The sequence below is a fragment of the Scyliorhinus torazame genome, chromosome 3 (assembly GCF_047496885.1).
Source record: "Scyliorhinus torazame isolate Kashiwa2021f chromosome 3, sScyTor2.1, whole genome shotgun sequence".
Lineage (NCBI taxonomy): Eukaryota > Metazoa > Chordata > Chondrichthyes > Carcharhiniformes > Scyliorhinidae > Scyliorhinus > Scyliorhinus torazame.
In genome coordinates this window covers 304,246,162-304,266,970 of record NC_092709.1, presented here as the reverse complement: position 1 = coordinate 304,266,970, position 20,809 = coordinate 304,246,162, and the positions used below count along the sequence as shown (strand labels likewise).

The following is a 20,809-nucleotide window of genomic DNA, read 5'->3' as shown; positions in this document are numbered from 1 at the left end:
TATCCCCAGCTTTAGATTGTTGACTGTTGCCTCTCTGGTGATGACACCTCCAGGGTTCAGGCAAAATGTCCAGGCCTCACAGTTTGATTGGGATGCTAGGCAATAACACTCACCTGAGAGGTGTACCCACGGGATTCTACTTGGGAGCTGTGAAGTGTTCATATAACTAACAATGCCAATTCCCCATTCGCAATAGCCTTCAATGTGCGGCCAGAAGCTGCTCATAGTCAGAGGGAGTTAAAGTGACCTTCATCATATTACCATGGACAGAGCTCTGCCCTGGGGGTGTTTGTTGCCCCTGTTATGGGTATACACAATCCAGGGGGTGGCCTGTGTGATCCATGGGCACTGAGCCCCTCACCCCTCCAGCCCACCGATGGCACCCAGCCCTCTCGGCCAGTACCCCCCCCCCTCCCCACACCCCCAGGTGCTCCCCCATGTTCCCCGAGCACTGGAGCAGCAGCCACAGAGCCCCTCCAATCCCCTCAGCAGCCATTCTGCCAGGTTCCCGCGCAATGAGGCCGTTAGATCGCAGCCTATATTCTAGCTGGAGCACAACCGATGGTTTCTCTGTTTATAAAATCAAGGATCCTATTTTTTTTTAACAACCTTCTCAACTGTCACGACCAAAGATCTGTGTTCATCCACGCTTTAGGTCTCGATGTTACGGCACCCCATTTTTACCTTTACTAATTTACCCAATGAAAATGTATCACTTCACACTGCTCTGCATTAAATTTCACCTGACATGTGTCTACTCATTTCACCAGTCCATCTATGTCTCTTGAAGCTTGTTATTGTCCTGCTCACTGTTTACTTTACCAATTTTCATGTCAACTGTGAACTTTGAAATTATGCGTTGTGTACCTGAGTCCAGGTTGTTAATATATACCAGATAGAGCAGTGGTCATTCACCCCTGGGGGACCGCACTTCACAATTCCCTACCATTCACCGAGACACTCTGCTTTCAGCCCCTGTTGTAACCAGACAGGCAACAAGAACTTTTATCAATAGTCTGCAATGACTCATGGCACAGAATTTTCTACATCATAATATACTTGGAATGGAGTCTGACAAAATTATTGAGGAGACAAAATGGGACAATTTTAGTGTGGGTGGAGGAACAGGAAGATCTTGGAATTTACGCACAGAAATCTTTCACAGTGGCAAGATAAGATGCTCAAGTCATTATAATACGATGTGGACTCCTTGGCTTTATAACAAAAGTAAGGAATACAGCTAAACATTTATAAACCTTTATAGGTCTCAACTAGAGTATTATGTCCAAATGCTGGAACTATACATTAGCAGGCTGCCAAGGTGGGATTTGGACAGGCTGAGTGAGTGGATTGAATTGGGTTTGTTTATTGTCACGCGTACCGAGGTACAGTGAAAAGTATTTTTCTGCGAGCAGCTCAAACAGATCATTTAGTACAGGAAAAGAAAAGAAAATACGTAGTAGGGCAACACAAGGTGCACAATGTAAGTACATAGACACCGGCATCAGGTGAAGCACACAGGGGTGTAGTACTAATCAGATCAGTCCATAAGAGGATCGTTTCGGAGTCTGGTAACAGCGGGGAAGAAGCTGTTTTTGAGTCTGTTCGTGCGTGTTCTCAGACTTCTGTATCTCCTGCCCGATGGAAGAAGTTGGAAGAGTGAGTAAGCCGGGTGGGAGGGGTCTTTGATTATGCTGCCCACTTTCCCAAGACAGCAGAAGGTGTAGATGGAGTCAATGGATGGGAGGCAGGTTCGTGTAATGGACTGGGCTGTGTTCACGACTCTCTGAAGTTTCTTGCGGTCTTGGGCCGAGCAGTTGCCATACCAGGCTGTGATCCAGCCAGATAGGATGCTTTCTGTAAAAGTTGGTATGACTCGGTGTGGACATGCCGAATTTCCTTAGTTTCCTGAGGAAGTAAAGGCGCTGTTGTGCTTTCTTGGTGGTAGCGTCGGCGTGGGTGGACCAGGACAGATTTTTGGTGATGTGCACAGTCATAATATACACCAGTATATCATGGTGCAGACACACACTGATGGACACACAGTGGGACCAATCAACACACACAACACCACAGCCAATCACCAGTGAGAGCACACGCACGATAAAGACAGGGGGCATCAGAGTTCCCGCTCATTCGAGTTGCAGCTAGCTAGGAGGACAGAGCTCACAGCCTGCAACACAGACATTCACCATGTGTTGAGTGCATCGACTGGTTAGGACAAGGCAAAGGTCTTTAGTTAAAGCTAGTATCGTATTAACCCACAGTCTAAGTAAGTTTAAACAGTTAATGATTCAATAAAATAGTGTTGCACTATTTCAAGTGTTGGTGACCTGTATGTGATCCAGAACACCCAACACATCATGCACAACTAGGAATTTGAAGCTGTCAACCATCTCCACCTTGGCCCCGTTGATAAAGACGTGGGGGGTGTACAGTACTTTGCTTCCTGAAGTCAATGACCAGCTCTTTAGTTTTGCTGGCATTGAGGGAGAGATTGTTGTCGTTACACCACTCCACTAGGTTCTCTATCTCCCTCCTGTATTCTGACTCGTCGTTGTTCGAGATCCGACCCACTATGGTCATGTCGTCAGTAAACTTGTAGATGGAGTTGGAACCAAATTTTGCTACGCATTCATGTGTGTATAGGGAGTATAATAGTGATGCAAATTGTCAGAGAATACAACAGGATATAGATAGGCTGTAAAATTGGGCAGAGAAATGACAGGTGAATTTAACCCAGACAAATGCGAGGTGATGCATTTTGGTGGATCCAATTCAGGTGGGAGCTATAAAATAAATGGCAGAACCATCAGGAGCATAGAGACACAGAGATATCTGGGCGTGCAGGTCCACAGATCCTTAAAAGTGGCAGCACAGGTGGAAATGGTGGTAAAGAAAGCATATGGCATGCTTGCCTTCATAGGGCAGGGTATCAAGTATAAAAGCTCGAAAACTATGTTATATAGAACGCTAGTTAGGTCACATGTGTCCAATTCTGGTCACCACACTACCAGAAGGACATAACATAAGAACATAAGAACTAGGAGCAGGAGTAGGCCATCTGGCCCTTCGAGCCTGCTTCTCCATTCAATGAGACCATGGCTGGCATGGAGGCTTTGGAGAGAGTGCAGAAAAGGTTTACCAGGATGTTGCCTGGTATGGAGGGTATTAGCTATGAGGAGAAATTGAACAAACTGGGACTGTTCTCCCTGGACAGAAGGAGGCTGAGGGGCGACCTGATAGATGTTTATAAAATTATTAGGGGTATGGATAGGATGAACAGTTGGAGGCTTTTTCCCAGGGCGGAAACGACAATTACAAGGGGGCACAAGTTCAAGATGAGGGGGAAAGGTTCAGTGGAGATATGCGGGGTAAGTTTTTTACACAGAGGGTGGTGATGGCCTGGAATGCACTGCCAAGTGAGGTGGTTGAGGCAGATACGTTAGCGACATTTCAGACTTATCTGGATAGGCACATGAACAGACGGGGTATAGAAAGATACAGGCGGTCTAGATAGGACACATGATTAGCGCAGGATTGGAGGGCCGAAGGGCCCGTTCCTGTGTTGTATTGTTCTTTTCCCCACATTCCCCACATTTCCCCAATATTCCCCACATTCTCTGACTGTTAGCTTATACAAAGAGTCATTGGACTCGAAACATTAGCTCTTTTCTCTCCGTACAGATGCTGCCAGACCTGCTGAGATTTTCTAACATTTTCTCTTTTGTTTCAGATTCCAGCATCTGCAGTAATTTGCTTTTATCCTATATTGTTCTTTGTTCTTTGTTCTCTAACTCTGCCTAAACTAAAGTGAACCTGAATTTTAGAATTCCTACAGTGTAGAAGGAGGCCATTCGGCCCATCAAGTGTGCATCGACCCTTCAAAAGGCCACCCTACCTAGGACCATTGCCCTGCCATTATCTTGCAACCACCCCTAAGGGGCAATTAGCATGGTCAATCCACCCAACCTGAAACCTTTGGACTGTGGCAGGAAGCCGAAGCACCCGGAGGAAACTCACGCAAACACGGGGAGAACGAATTGAGCCCGGGTCCCTGGTGTTGTGAGGCAGCGGTGCTAACCACTGTGCCAGCATGCCACCCTAAGTACATGATCCTGAAAGGTGGATTCCAAGGACAACTCTCAGAAGAAATCAAACCCCATCTGACTAAGGAAGATGGGCTCAGTGTTGAGGACGGCATCATTCTCTGATGGTTCCGAGTATTTGTTCCTCGCCCAGGGCGGTGTCCGATACTTATGGAACTACATCATGGCCACCCTGGAACATTGAAAATGAAAATGCTCGCCAGGAGCTACATCTGGTGGCCCAGCCTCTGTTCAGAAAGCACAGTCTTGGTGAGACAGTGCGATCCATGCCAGGAGAATTGTAAGCTCCTTCCCTCACCCTCCCTACATCCATGGGAGTGGCCTGGCAGGCCATAGGTACAAGTGCACATGGCATTTTATGGGTTCCATGTTTTTGATCCTGGTATCTGCACACTCTAAATAGTTGGAGATACACCACATGAGCTCCACATGCTCCCACGCTACAATTGAGGAAATACAACAGGGTCCTGGTTTCCGATATGGCACTGTCTTCAGCAGTAATGAGTTCCAAAACTTCACGCTATCCAATGGCATCAGACACATCAGAACAGCACCTTATTACCCATTGTCAAATGGGCTGGTGGAACAGGTGGCGTGAAGAAGCAACCTACGACATCCATTGAGACCAAATTGGCATCATTTTTATTCAACTACAGGAACATTCCTCACACAACAACAGGAATTGCCTCAGCAGAACTGTTAATCGAACGGCGGCGTCATACTAGACTAAGACTATTATTCACAAACCTGGAGGGGAGCGCGGAGTCCCAACAAGAGAACCAGAAAATAAATTACGACTCTACAAGGAGAGAAAGAACATTCGAAACAGGCGATCAGGTTTATGTGAAGAACTTAACAGACTGTCCCAGCTGGATCCCTGGGGTCATAATAGAGAAAAGGGAGCCAGTGTCATTGAAAATTGAGGTTCAGGGGAAGGTCATAAAAAAACACCTGGACCACCTCAGGAGCAGGGACTCCACCCCCGAACAAGCCTCATTGCCGGCCATGGAGGTGGCTGTTGCCAGAGCCGGACAATAGTTCAAAGCCAATCCAGTGCGTGTCCCTCCTGATAATGGGGACACGGACTCTGAGATAGGAGCTGAGAACGCTGGTGCCCCAACTGTACGGCACAATGGCACAGTGATTAGCACTGCTGCCTCACAGCGCAAGGGACCCGGGTTTGATTCCGACCTTAGGTAACTGTCTGTGTGGAGTTTTCACTTTCTCCCCGTGTCTGTGTGGGTTTACTTCGGGTGCTCCAGTTTCCTCCCACAGTCCAAAGATGTGAAGGTTAGGTGGATTGGCCATGCTCAAATGCCCCTTAGTGTCCAAAGGCTAGGTGGGGTATCGTGGACAGGGCAGCAGATGGGGCCTAGGTGGGGGGCTCTTTCAGAGGATCAGTGCAGATTCAATGGGCCAACATGGCCTCCTTCTGCACTGTAGCGATCGATGACTGAAGCAGACCCCAAAGAGGAACCACGTCAGTAACCCTTTGGCACTCCCTCCAGAAACAAAGGTCACCAGCTCAGATCAGGTCCCACCCTCTGCTGACCTCAGACCAATTGCCAAGCGGCAGAAGGGTCTTTCTCACAGTGGGGGTACCGGGGGGGGAAAATGGACTTAAGGAGGGAGGGATGTTATAGTGGCCACGAAGGACACAAGGGATCATCAATAGATCTTCCCATGGACTTTGTGGTGTATGAACCTCACTATTGAGCAGGTGGGAGCTCACCCAATGAGAAGCTCGCTGCTTCCACCTGGGCCGGTATTGTGTCAGTTTCCATGTGCGCTGTAGGCCGTGGCTGCGGCCTTGTCCATTGTATAAATAAAAGGGTATGGTGCCGGAAGACTGGTCTTGGCGTGATTATTACATTGCTGCTTATCCTGTGCTGTAGCTTCACCAGGTTGGCATTTCATCTTTTAGATATGTCTGGTTCTGCCTCACCCTTTCAGACACCTTAAATATTGAAAGAAACGTTCTCTTTCAGCAAAGACTCTTAGAAGCATTTGGCACCAGTTCCTAGATGCCATGAATCACACTGAATAGTTCATCCTACCCAGACAGACTGTTAGGATTACTGGGTGGATAATTTTAAACTGCTCCAATAATTAATGCTTTTCTAAAATTGAGAGTGAAATATATGCTAGAATAGAGTGCAAGAGAGATGTTTTGCATCTAATCCGTTCTATATTTGACCTTAGAGTGCTGTTTAGTGTAATTAGTGCAACAAGAGGATAAATGTCTCCACAGTCCCAGGGGACCCTTTGAGAGGGAGGGCTGATTGGTGGTGATTTAACATTAAGGTCACCACACTCAGGAGAGGGGCAAGGTTGAGCAGGAATAACCCCAGTTGGTCGGGGAATTGAACCTGTGCTGTTGCCGTCGCTCCACATCATGAACCAGCCCTTCACAAAGGTCTTATTAAAAAAAGGACAGAATCTGGTGGGATTTGAATACATGTCCCCAGCTTGAGTCTCTGGATTACTAACCCAGTGACAATACCACTGCAAGACTTAGATTTTAGATTTAGATCATCAGAAAATCATAGAATCTCTACAGTGCAGAAGGAGGCCATTTGGCCCAACGATTCTGCACCGACCCACTGAAAGAGCACCCTACCTAGGCCCAATCCCCCACCCTAACCCTGTAACCTCACCTAGGAGCAATAAATATATCATGGCCAATCCACCTAACCTGCACATCTTTGGGCCGTGGAAGGAAACCGGAGCACCCGGAGGAAACCCACGCAGACACGGGAAGAATGTGCAAACTCCACATAGGCAGTTACCCGAGGTCGGAATTGAACCCGGGTCCCTGGTGCTGTGAGGCAGCAGTGCGAACCACTGTGCTACCATGCTGCCTGCCCATCTTCCCCAAACTGTGAGCCAATAGTAAGAATTATCTTTAGGAGAATTTGGAATTTCAGTATGTGAAGTTAAGGTGAATTCTTCATTTATAGCTAATGGCTTCTGTAAATAAGTTCAATCATGTTGCACTCCCTGGGACAGATCATATGACTTTTGCGTGATATTTTAAAATGGGTGATAGCGAGTTGAGAGATTGAGAGAGATATAATATGGCCTATAGACTTGTTGTCACACGCTTTACACCATTTCTGTGAATTCCGTTTAAAAAGTAAATGTTTTAACTTAACAACTCTAAAAATAGGCACAGCTCCATTTAGATAGGTTCATTGTCGCTCAGATCCTTGAAAGGACCAGTGGCTTTTGACCCTTATATAACAACTGGGATGCAAAGAAAATGATGAGTGGACTGTTTATTACTTGTTGATTGTCAGGTCCCTGTTCAATGAATCAATAAAATATAATACTGTATTGATGTCTGCTGGTTTATCACACTGGGCTAAATCACTGGCTTTTAAAGCAGACCAAGGCAGGCCAGCAGCACGGTTCAATTCCCGTACCAGCCTCCCCGAACAGGCGCCGGAATGTGGCGACTCGGGCCTTTTCACAGTAACTTCATTTGAAGCCTACTTGTGACAATAAGCGATTTTCATTTCATTTCAGTTACCATTCTGTCCAAGAGACAGTCTCTCCTTTCCAGCTTGTTGCTTCACCCCACTCCACTTTATATTCATTTTGATCAAGTCAGGTTCAGAATTCTACTGTCTCTGAGTTGCTAGGTTATACTGCAGTGGTGCTATTTTAAGAATACATTTTGCAATCCTTTGGAAGTGCCTTGCATAGTTATGTTTCTCCTGGTCTGTTATAACCCAAACGTGTCTTACAGGGTGGAAATGATTAACTACACCATGGATCTTCCAGAACACGAGCTCCCCCGACAAGGGGTGGGAAACCTCTGACAATGTCTGGCTGTGTATAAATAGAGACGACCAGTCAGGTATCAACGAAGGAAGACCCAGTTGTTCCTGCAAAACTCGGTGTGGACTCTTTGTGGCCTTATAAAATGGTCCAAATGAAACTTTTGAAACAACTAAACGTTATTGTCCTTTATTTTTTATTTATAAATTTAGAGACCCAATTCATTTTTTTCCAATTAAGGGGCAATTTAGCATGGCTAATCCACCTAGCCTGCACATCTTTGGGTTGTGGGGACGAAACCCATGCAAACACGGGGAGAATGTGCAAACTCCACACGGACAGTGACCCAGAGCCGGGATCGAACCTGGGATCTCGGCGGCGTGATTCAGCAGTGCTAACCCACTGCGCCACCATGCCGCCTATACATTTACATTTCCTTTACACACCGTCCTTTACATTTCCACCTCTCCTTCACAAAGCAAATGGTGCTAAAGGGGAAGAAGCAGGGGCTACAACCTCCTTAGAAGCAGAGACACTCCGCCCTGGATCTGGATGAGAATCCGCCATTGTAGTGATATCTGCAGACCCTATTCAGGGTTCAGCTTTAAGCAAAATAATGAGGTCTGAGGCCGAGGAAGGCAATGCAGGAAAACATCGGGCAAAACAATATGGTGTTGCGTGGGTGAGGGATACCACACCATGAGCTGGAAATATGAGAGGAAGCGGGCAGCAGTAGCAAGATAATAGAAAGTTTCACAACCTCAAGATGTCCCAAAGTGCTTCACAGGATGCAAAATATTTTTTAAATGTGATCACTGTTGTTGTGCTGGAAACATAGCAGCTAATTTTCAAAAAGCAAGCCCCCCCCCGCAAACAGCAATGTGATACAATCTATTTTAGTGATTGTGGTAATACCAGGTATTGCAGTACCTGAGAGGTGGATGACCGTTGGCAAGACCTCGGAGTCTACCATTGGCTAACGTACATAGCTCCGCCCTCAGAGGTGGGGTATAAGAACCAATGCCGTCCCAGCAGCCTTCACTTTCTGTATCGAAGCTGCTGGGTACAGTTCTAGCTGATTAAAGCCTATTAGTTATGACTCACCTTGTCTCAAGAGTAATTGCTTGTGCTAGACTTTAATCAGCTAGAACTTCTGAAAGGATGGATCTCCGCATCAAGCCGGAGTGCCTTCAGCTCAGCCCCCACGCAGACAACTCCGCTGCTATTTTCAAGCACTGGCTGGCGTGTTTTAAGGGCTACCTCAACACGGCCGCCGACACCCCCTCGGAAAGGCAGAAAATGCACCTTCTACGCTCGCGGGTCAGCCTTGCGATCTACCCTCTGATCGAAGAGGCGGCGAACTATGCTGCAGCTATGGAGCTGCTAGAAGGACATTACATCCGTCCTCTGAACCAGGATTACGCCCGTCACCTGCTGGCTACGAGAAGGCAGAGCCCAGAAGAAACACTGGAAGACTTCTATCGGGCACTACTAATGCTGGGCCGAAACTGTGGCTGCCCAGCAGTTACGGGGAACGAGCATACGGAACTTTTAATTCGGTATGCTTTCGTGGCAGGTATGACTTCCCCCGACATCCGCCGAAGGCTCCTTGAAATGGACACACTGGACCTCACTGAGGAACGGGCCATGGCAGGGTCCATGGACGTTGCGTACAAAAACGCACTGGCTTTTGCTCCCGGACGCACGGCGCCCCCCTGGGCTGCGTGGCACCCCGTCGCGGCAGCCCCCCAGACTTTCCCGCTAACCCCGCAGGCCTGCGCCGCGAGACGGCCCGTTTTCACCACCGGCCAACGCTGCTTCTTCTGCGGCCAGGCGAATCATCCGCACGCGCGCTGCCCAGCCCGCACCGCCACCTGCAAAGGGGGCGGCAAGAAAGGCCACTATGTCGCGGTCTGCCAGGGCTGTGCCATGGCAGCAGTCTCCAGCAACTATCGGAAGCCTTTTTTTCAGGTCCCGGCCGTCCAAGGCTCACCGCCGCCCTTCTATCCCCAGGCAACGTGCGACCCACGGCCGCGGCCATTTTGCCCCCCGGCCACCACGCTGGATGGGTGGGCGCCGCCATTTTGTCCCTCGCCGCCGCCATCTTCAGCATCCCCGGACTCCATGTGCGACCCGTGGCTGACGCCATCTTGGATGGGGCCTCAAGCCCCAGCACAGCCGACTCCACGCTGCCCGACCAGAACTCCCCCTTGCTGCAGCTGGCCTCCGTTATCCTGGATCAGAGTCGGCCCCGGACGCTAGCGAAAGCCACCACAACGATCGCCATCAATGGCCACGTGACGTCGTGCCTGATCGACTCCGGGAGCACGGAAAGCTTTGTCCACCCCGACACGGTAAGGCGCTGTTCTCTTGTCACCCATCCCGTAAACCAACGGATCTCCCTGGCCTCCAGGTCACACGCAGTGGAGATAAAGGGGTTCTGCCTAGCGAACCTCACTGTCCAAGGCAGGGAATTCCGCAATTTCCGCCTGTACGTTCTGCCGCACCTCTGCGCAGCCACCCTTCTTGGGCTGGATTTCCAGTGCCACCTACAAAGCCTGACCTTTAAATTTGGCGGCCCTATACCCCCCCTCACTGTCTGCGGCCTCGCGACCCTTAAGGTCGACCCACCTTCCCTGTTTGCGAACCTCACCTCGGATTGCAAACCCGTCGCCACCAGGAGCAGACGGTACAGTGCCCAGGGCCGGACCTTCATCAGGTCGGAGGTCCAAAGGCTGCTGAAGGAAGGGGTCATTGAAGCAAGCAACAGCCCCTGGAGGGCTCAAGTAGTGGTGGTAAAGACCGGGGAGAAACATAGGATGGTCTTCGACTATAGCCAGACCATCAACAGGTTTACGCAACTGGACGCGTACCATCTCCCCGTATAGCCACCTGGTAAACAGGATTGCGCAGTACAAGGTTTTCTCCACGGTGGATCTCAAGTCTGCCTACCACCAGCTGCCCCTCCGTCATGGTGACCGCCAGTACACTGCCTTCGAAGCAGATGTGCGGCTCTATCACTTTTTAAGGGTTCCCTTCGGTGTCACGAACGGGGTCTCGGTCTTCCAGCGTGAGATGGACCGAATGGTTGACCGGTACGGCTTACGCGCAACGTTCCCGTATCTTGATAACGTCACCATCTGCCGCCATGACCAGCAGGACCACGACACCAACCTCCGAAAATTTCTCCAGACCGCGAATATCCTTAATCTGACCTACAATAAGGATAAATGCGTGTTTAGCACCGACCGTCTAGCCATCCTAGGCTACGTAGTGTAAAATGGAGTCATAGGCCCCGACCCTGAACGCATGCGCCCCCTCATGGAGTTCCCCCTCCCTCACTGCCCCAAGGCCCTAAAGCGCTGCCTCGGCTTCTTTAGCTATTATGCACAATGGGTCCCTAATTACGCAGACAAGGCTCGACCCCTGATCCAGTCCACAACCTTCCCCCTGTCGACGGAGGCCCGCCAGGCCTTCTGCCGCATCAAAGCGGACATCGCAAAAGGCACGATGCGCGCCATCGACGAGTCCCTCCCCTTCCAGGTCGAGAGCGACGTGTCCGACGTAGCTCTGGTGGCCACCCTCCACCAAGCGGGCAGACCCGTGGCCTTCTTCTCCCGTACCCTCCATGCTTCCGAAATTCACCATTCCTCGGTCGAAAAGGAGGCCCAGGCCATAGTAGAAGCTGTGCGACACTGGAGGCATTACCTGGCCGGCAGGAGATTCACTCTCCTCACGGACCAACGGTCGGTGGCCTTCATGTTCGATAATGCGCAGCGGGGCAAGATTAAGAATGACAAGATCTTGCGGTGGAGGATAGAACTCTCCACCTTCAATTACGAGATCTTGTACCGTCCCGGGAAGCTGAACGAGCCTCCTGATGCCCTGTCCCGCGGCACTTGTGCCACCGCCAAGTGGACCGCCTCCGAGCCCTCCACGAGGACCTCTGCCACCCGGGGGTCACTCATTTCATTCAGACCCGCAACCTGCCCTACTCCATCGAGGAGGTCAGGACAGTCACCAGGGACTGCCGAATTTGCGCGGAGTGCAAACTGCACTTCTACCGGCCAGAGAGGGCGCACCTGATAAAGGCTTCACGTCCCTTTGAACGCCTCAGCATGGATTTCAAGGGCCCCCTCCCCTCCACCGACCGCAACACGTACTTCCTTAACGTGATTGTCGAGTACTCCCGGTTCCGATTCGCCATCCCCTGCCCGGACATGACCACGACCACCGTCATCAAGGCCCTCCAGGGTATTTTTACATTGTTCGGTTTCCCCGCATACATTCACAGCGATAGGGGGTCCTCCTTTATGAGCGACGAACTGCATCAATTGCTGCTCAGCAAAGGCATCGCCTCGAGCAGGACGACCAGTTACAACCCCCGGGGAAACGGGCAGGTAGAAAGGGAGAACGGAACGGTCTGGAAGACCGTCCTGCTGGCCCTTCGGTCCAGGAATCTCCCAGTCTCCCGATGGCAAGAAGTCCTCCCAGTGGCCCTTCAATCCATCCGGTCGCTGCTCTGTACCACCACATACCAGACACCTCACGAACGTCTCCTTGTTTTCCCCAGGAAGTCCTCCTCCGGGACCTCGCTCCCAATCAGGCTAGTGACACCCGGACCCGTCCTGCTGCGGAAACATGTGAGGGCGCGCAAGTCGGACCCGTTGGTCGAGAGGGTCCACCTGCTGCATGCCAACCCCCAGTATGCCTACGGCCGCCAAGACACGGTCTCCCTTCGGGACCTGGTGCCCGCCGGAGCCCCACGCGCACCCGCACCATTGCCCCCACCCCCACCCTCCCCGCAGCACCTGACCGGAGGGTCAGTACTGCCGCCGCCCCTATCCAGCACCGAACAGGCACCGACGCCCCCTACAGGCGCCCCTCCCCCCTGCCCACTTTTCACCCCAACAGCGCCACCTAGGGGTGACAAAGCTGCCTGGGAGGAAGACACCACGTTCCCGGAGCCACAACCGCCGGGGCCCCCACCAGGATCATCACCGAAGCCCAGACGCTCCAGAAGGACGACCAGGCCATCCAATCGTCTGATTGCTGCACCATAAAAACTTTTTTCTGTACCCTCGACATCACAGTACCTCCATACCTGGTCCTACCATGCAAAAAGGCGACAGTAACGCTGGCCATCACCCCGCTGGGTTCTTTTTTAACAGGGGGTGAATGTGGTAATACCAGGTATTGCAGTACCTGAGAGGTGGATGACCATTGGCAAGACCTCGGAGTCTACCATTGGCTAACGTACATAGCTCCGCCCTGAGAGGCGGGATATAAGAACCAATGCCGTCCCAGCAGCCTTCACTTTCTGTATCGAAGCTGCTGGGTACAGTTCTAGCTGATTAAAGCCTATTAGTTATGACTCACCTTGTCTCGAGAGTAATTGATTGTGCATCAGTGATGTTGGTTAATGAATATATGGGCAGGATTTAACTAAATGGGAACAAAGTCCCATAGCGAGTGTGGTTGACGCCGTGTTTCCCAGCGCTTCCAGCTCCAAGAAACACAATGCTATAAAATGGCACTCGGGTTAGCTGGAGGCTGCAGCGGGGATCACGCAGGCGAGGCTGCACATAGCCCCGTTAGTGCACTGAGGAGCTCCACTCGCCGAACCCTCTCAGTGTAGTGAGATGAGAAATGGCATCCTGATCTCTGGAGCCCCCAAAGTAGTCCCTGACCACCCCCTCCCAAGCCCCAATGGGAGGGTCCCCAGGCCCCCTGCGCACCCCTCCAACACCCGCAAAGGACATCCCGGCCTGATTGCCATCGCGCACAAAATGCTAGCTTGGCACCCTGGCAGTGCCACTCGGCATCTTGGCAATGCCAGGCTGGCACCCAGGTGACACTGACAGGTTGCCTGGGTGGCACCCACAGTGCCAGGATACCACTCTGCCCAAAGGGCATGCACCTGGTGGCCTCCAATCCCCTGGGGAACCCCCCACAAGTGACGTTCCATCTGATCGCCGTTTATGGAGACCAGTTTTTTTAAAAAATATATACTTTATTCATAAAATCTATCATAAACATTACAGAACATTTCGAATTGTCTGGACTGTGCATTTCCATCAGAGATACACATTCCCTTGACGTTCTTCCATTCAATTTTGATAACCTTACACACATATAGCTCTTTACGTTACAATTCCTTCTTAAATATCTACAGTGTCATGTTTCTTTTCTACATTGGAGTGTTAATGGCCCAGACCGAGGGGGGTTTACACTGTTACCCGCCCCTCGGTGTACATTTGCTGGAAAGACCTTACACAGTGGTCTTTCCCCATTGTGCCTTGGCGGCAGCTGCCCCAAGCTGGATTGCATCCCTCAGCAAGTAGTCCTGGACCTTGGAATGTGCCAGTCTGCAACACTCGGTCGAGGACAGCTCTTTGCACTGGAAGATCAGCAAGTTTCGGGCAGACCAAAGAGCGTCTTTCACCGAGTTGATGACCTTCCAGCAGCAGTTGATGTTTGTCTCGGTGTGTGTCCCTGGAAACAGTCCGTAGAGCACAGAGTCCTGTGTCACAGAGCTGCTCGGGATGAACATTGACAAATACCACTGCATCTCTCTCCAGACCTTCTTTGCAAAGGCACATTCCACAAGGAGGTGGGTGACCATCTCATTTCCCCCACAGCCACTCCGAGGGCAGCGTGAAACGGCGCAGAGCCCTTGGGTGTACCTGAAGAATCTGACAGGGAGGGCCCTTCTCACCACCAGCCAAGCTAGGTCTTGGTGCTTGTTTGTAAGTTCTGGTGATGAGACGTTCTGCCAGATGATTCTGACAGTCTGCTCAGGGAACCATCCAACGTCCTCCACAGTCTGCTTTTCCCTGAGGGCCTCGAGGACATTACGTGCTGACCACTGCTTCATTGCCTTGTGGTCAAAGGGTTTTTCTTCAAAGACTTTTCCACGAGGGACAGGTGGTACGGCACGGTCCAACTACTTGGAGCGTTCCGCGACAATGAGGCCAGGCCCATCCTTCGTAACACCGGGGACAGGTAGAACCTCTGTATGTAGTGACACTTGGTGTTTGCATACTGGGGGTCCACGCACAGCTTGATGCAGCTGCACACAAAGGTGGCCATCAGGATGAGGGAGACGTTGGGTACGTTTTTCCCTCACTTCTCCAGAGGTTTGGACATGGTGAACCTTCGGACACGGTCCATCTTGGATCTCCAGATGAATTTGAAGATGGCCCGGGTGACTGCTGTGGCGTAGGGTCGGGTAATGGGCCAGACCTGCGCTACGTACAGTAACACCGAGAGTGCCTCACACCTGATGACCAGGGTTTTGCGCGCAATGGAGAGCGTTGCCTCCACCCGCCCAGTTTCTGTCTTACCTTGGCGATGCGCTCCTCCCAGTTTTTGATGCACGCCCCGGCCGCTCCGAACCATATCCCCAGCATCTTCAGGTAATCTGACCTGACAGTGAAGGGGACAAAGGACCGGTCGGCCCAGTTCCCAAAGAACATGGCCTCGCTCTTGCCAGTTTACCTTGGCTCCTGAGGTCAGTTCAAACTGGTCACAGGCATTCAAGAGCCTGCGTACAGACGCAGGATCCGAGCAGAAGACGGCAACGTCGTCCATGTACAGGGAGGCCTTAACTTGCACGTCTCCGCTGCCTGGGATCGTCACTCCTCTTATACCCGGATCCTTCCTGATGGACTCGGCAAAGGGTTCTACGCAGCACACAAACAGGGCAGAGGAGAGAGGGCAGTCCTGCCTGACTCCAGATTTGATCTGGAACTTTTCTGATTCCCACCCATTGATTGAGACTGCGCTATAGATGTTTGTGTGGAGCAGTTTGATCCAATTGCAAATTCCCTCCCCAAACCCCATTTTGGAGAGCACATCCATCATGTAGGTGTGCGATATTCTGTCAAAAGCCTTCTCCTGGTCAAGGCTGATGAGGCAGGTGTCCACCTTCCTGTCCTGCACATAGGCGAGCGTATCCCTGAGTAGCATGAGGCTATCAGAGATCTTCCTGCCGGGTACAGCACAGGTCTGGTCAGGGTTGATCACTGACTCCAGAGCAGACCTGACCGGATTGGCGATGACCTTGGCTAGAATTTTGTAATCCACATTCAACAGTGAAATGGGTCGCCAATTTCGAATTTCTTCCCTTTCCCCCTTCTGCTTGTAGATGAGGGTGATGATGCCTTTCCTCATGGATTCTGGCATGCTGCTGTCCAGAAGCATATTCTCGTACACTTCCAGCAGACCTGGGCCCATCCAGTCCCACAGAGCCGAATACAACTCAACCGGTAAGCCGTCGCTTCTGGGAGTTTTACTCATCTCAAAGGACCTGACGGCCTTTGTCAGCTCTTCCAGAGTTAGCGGTTTGTCCAGGTTTTCCCGCTCGCTGTTGCCTAAGACCTCCGTGATAGACGATAGCAAGGCCTGAGAAAGTGTTATCTGTTGGCAACAGATCATACAGTCCGGCATAAAATGATTTGCTGATCCTCAGGATGTCAGACTGCGATGACTTTACAGAGCCATCTTCTTCCTTCAGGCTGCTGATCACAAAGGTCTCTCTGTGCACCTTTTGGAAGAAATATCGTGAGCACTTTTCATCCTGCTCCACGGAGCGGACTCTGGAACGGAAGATAACCTTGGAGGCCTCCGAGGTGTAGAGCGAGGCTTGCTGGCTCTTCACCTCTTGGAGATCCTCCTTGACATCAACCCCATCGACTGCAGCTGGGGCAAATTTTGCATACATTTCTGGAGCCTGGTCATGGCCCCTCGTCTCTCTCTCACCTTTTGAATGCCTTTTCAGTTCCTTGAGGTTCTCTGGAGTCAACAGTTTTACATTCAGCTTCCATGTCCCCCTGCCCGCCCCCTGGTCTTCCTGCAGGTGGCAGTCGGCCTGTAGGAGGCAGTGGTCAGAGAAGAACACCGGCTTCACATCGGTGGACCTGACCGTGAAAGCACGGGACACAAAGAAGAAGTCTATTCTGGAGCGGACGGACCAATCTGGCCGTAACCATGTGTATCTACGCTGCGCTCCGTCTGCAGGGTTGCTGAAGACGTCGAGCAACTTGGCGTCTTTTACCGTTTTCATCAGGAGGCTGGACGCAGCGTCTAGTTTGCTGTTGGCTCTGCTGGAGACCAGTACTGAACAACGCTCACCCGAGGTCTCCGAGGGGAAGGGGATAGATCCCAACGCCTTGGGCACCTCAGGAAACTGTACATTAAAGTGAGACTAGCTGTCTCGCTTTAATATGCAGATTTGCCCAAAAGTGATCCCGCCCACAATGGGCGGACTTTATTTCGCAACGTCCCGCGAGATTATGTTAGATCTTGTGAGGCGTTGGGAGCCGGGTAGATCCTTTGAGCGGGGTCTCTCGGCTTCCAGCAGCCACGCATTTCGGGCACAGCGTGGCCTTTCGATCGCACCCTATATTCCTTTGTGTAGACTGTGTGTCCATGTGTATATTGTGACAACCTGTATACAGGAAGTGATGTGTTGGTGCCGCAGGCATTCTCCCTGGCATGGCCACACACTCAGCACGTAAGAGCTGCTTAAGAACTCCAGTAAACCCTTTAAATTGTTAGTCCATTCAACCCAGTAACTTTACATGGGCGTCAGAAGCTGGCTGAGGTGGCACAAGGACTTCACCCCATCAACCCGCTCAACTTCGATGAAAACATTTCCAACAACTGGAAGAAGTTTTGAAAAAGAATGGCACAAGTCCTGCTCTGCCAGTCTGTCTGATAAATTGATGAAGATACAAGCATACACATTGTCGAACCCAGTCGGCCTGGAGATGGTTGAAAAATCTGAACCCCTTATCTTCCAAGAGGAGAAAGACCAAGAGCACCCTGAGCTACTGTAGAAAGATTGAACAGATATGTGCGCCAGCAAAGAAGACACCTTGGACAGACACATTTTTAACACCACTGACCAGAAACTCGACAAGTCGATGTGGTCAAATCCCTAACCGATGAACTCGGAAGAGATTGCACAGTATGCAGAATACACAGCGATGCTGTGCGCAAGCATTTGCTCTGGGAGAAGAAATCTCAACCCACTATTAGTATCTGCGTGCTAAATGAGCAACCCGGGAGGAGCACCAAGGAACTGGTTTCTCAGTTCAGGACGCACTCTGCCCAGACTGCCACGGCCAGCATCCACAAAAAAGAAGCTTCGCATTTAGTAAACATTGCAACAACTGTGGCAAATGGAATCGCTTTGCCAAGTGCCGCAGCTCTAAGCCACGGAAACCTGCCACTACCACTGGCCGCGTTGCAGCTCCACGGTTCACAACATGAACAGTGAGAATAAGCTGGAGGTACAGCAAAACAACCAGAGCACTGAGCCTCTCAAAACATCCTACTACAAAAGTGTCGACTTCATCATGTTAAGGGGCTGTTTAGCACAGGGCTAAATCGCTGGCTTTGAAAGCAGACCAAGGCAGGCCAGCAACATGGTTCGATTCCCGTAACAGCCTCCCCGAACAGGTGCTGGAATGTGGCGACTAGGGGCTTTTCACAGTAACTTCATTTGAAGCCTACTTGTGACAATAAGCGATTTTCATTTCATGGGCAAAGGTGAAATATTTTAAACGTTTAACATTGCTTGCAGTAATGCAAAGTTTTAAAGTCAAAATCAACACCCGAGCAAAATGCAATGTATTGTCGAAGCCGTTTCTGTTGAAATCGGGCCCTGTGCTGCACTAGATTCCACCACAAAGGGAAATCTTGTTGCATATGGTGGACAAACCATACGTGTGGGAGGCATAGCCTCTCTCCACTGCACGCAGGACAACTTCCAGTTCCACATTGTCAGCCAAGATGTGAAGCCGCTGTTGGATCTCCAGGGCAGCATTGCATTGGGGATAACCCACCTGGGGCCAGATGTATACACTCTGCAGTAGCAAATCCCAGAGAAGATAAAATGCAAAGACCCGTTTGACTGTGATGTTATTGGGAAGCTGCCCGTCATATATCACATGAGACTGGATGATCCAGTAGAGGCGGCAGAAGAAGATCCTGGGCGAAGTCAATCAGTCACCTCGACTGTACTGTGGGGAGCCGAAGAACCCCTCCAGTGACAAACAGGAGGAAGTTCACTCAGTAGAGGTGGCAGAAGAGGATTCTGGGAGAAGCCAACTCAGGAAAGACCGCTTTTGACAGAATATCGCACACCTACATGATGGATGTGCTCTCCAAAATGGGGTTTGGGGAGGGAATTCGCAATTGGATCAAACTGCTCCACACAAACATCTATAGCGCAGTCTCAATCAATGGGTGGGAAACAGAAAAGTTCCAGATCAAATCCGGAGTCAGGCAGGGCTGCCCTCTCTCCTCTGCCCTGTTTGTGTGCTGCATAGAACCTTTTGCCGAGTCCATCAGGAAGGATCCGGGTATAAGGGGAGTGACGATCCCAGGCAGTGGAGGCATGCAAGTCAAGGCCTCCCTGTACATGGACGACGTTGCCGTCTTCTGCTCGGATCCTGCATCTGTACGCAGGCTCTTGACCACCTGCGACCAGTTTGAACTGGCCTCGGGAGCCAAGGTAACGCGTGGCAAGAGCGAGGCCATGTTCTTTGGGAACTGGGCCGGCCGGTCCTTTGTCCCCTTCACTGTCAGGTCAGATTACCTGAAGGTGCTGGGGATATGGTTCGGAGCTGCTGGGGCGTGCACCAAAACCTGGGAGGAGCGCTTAGCAAAGGCAAGGCAGAAACTGGGCTGGTGGGAGCAACGCTCCCTCTCCATTGCGGGCAAAACCCTGGTCATCAGGTGTGAGGTACTCTCGGTGCTACTGCACGTGGCGAAGGTCTGGCCCATAACCCGACCCTACGCCGCAGCAGTCACCCGAGCCATCTTCAAATTCATCTGGAGATCCAAGATGGACCGTGTCCGAAGGGACACCCTGTACAAACCTCTGGAGTAGGGAGGGCGGAATGTACCCAACGCCTCCCTCATCCTGTTGGCCACCTTTGTGTCCAGCTGCATAAAGCTGTGCGTGGACCCCCAGTATGCAAACACCAAGTGTCACTACATACTGAGGTTCTACCTGTCCCCGGTGTTACGAAGGATGGGCCTGGCCTCATTGCCGCGGAACGCTCCAAGTAGTTGGACCGTACCGTACCACCTGTCCTTCGTGGAAAGGTTTTTGAAGAAAAACACCTTTGACCACAAGGCAATGAAGCAGTGGTCAGCACGTAATGTCCTCGAGGCCCTCAGGGAAAAGGAGACCGTGGAGGACGTTGGATGGTTCCCTAAGCAGACTGCCAGAGTCATCTGGCAGAACGCCTCATCACCAGAACTTTCAAACAAGCACCAAGACCTAGCTTGGCTGGTGGTGAGAAGGGCCCTCCCTGTCAGATTCTTCATGCACACCCGAAGGCTCTGCGCCAATGCACGCTGTCCTCGGAGTGGCTGTGGGGGAAATGAGACGGTCACACACCTCCTTGTGGTATGTGGCTTTGCAAAGAAGGTCTGGAGAGAGATGCAGTGGTATTTGTCAAGGTTTATCCCGAACAGATCTGTGACACAGGACTCTGTGCTCTACGGACTGTTTCCAGGGACACACACCGAGACAAATATCAACTGCTGCTGGAGGGTCATCAACTCGGTGAAAGACGCTCTTTGGTCTGCCCGAAACTTGCTGATCTTCCAGTGCAAAGAGCTGTCCTCGACCGAGTGTTGCAGACTGGCACATTCCAAGGTCCAGGACTACGTGCTGAGGGACGCACTCAAGCTTGGGGCAGCTGCCGCCAAGGCGCAATGGGGAAAGACCACTGTGTAAGGTCTTACCAGCAAATGTACACCGAGGGACGGGTAACAGTGTAAACCCCCCTCAGTCTGGGCCACCAACACTCCAATGTATAAAACAAACATGACAATGTAAATATTTAAGAAGGAATTGTAATGTAAAGAGTGATATGTGTATAATATTATCAAAA

The 20,809-nt window shown here is 51.1% G+C and overlaps 1 long non-coding RNA gene across 1 annotated transcript; it reads left to right on the top strand.

Moving 5' to 3' along the window:
- Positions 1-958: 958 nt before the first annotated feature.
- Positions 959-8,069, top strand: LOC140409614 (uncharacterized). The gene is made up of 2 exons (XR_011940429.1): positions 959-1,227; positions 7,861-8,069. It is a non-coding gene; the product is annotated as an uncharacterized lncRNA (long non-coding RNA).
- Positions 8,070-20,809: the final 12,740 nt, after the last annotated feature.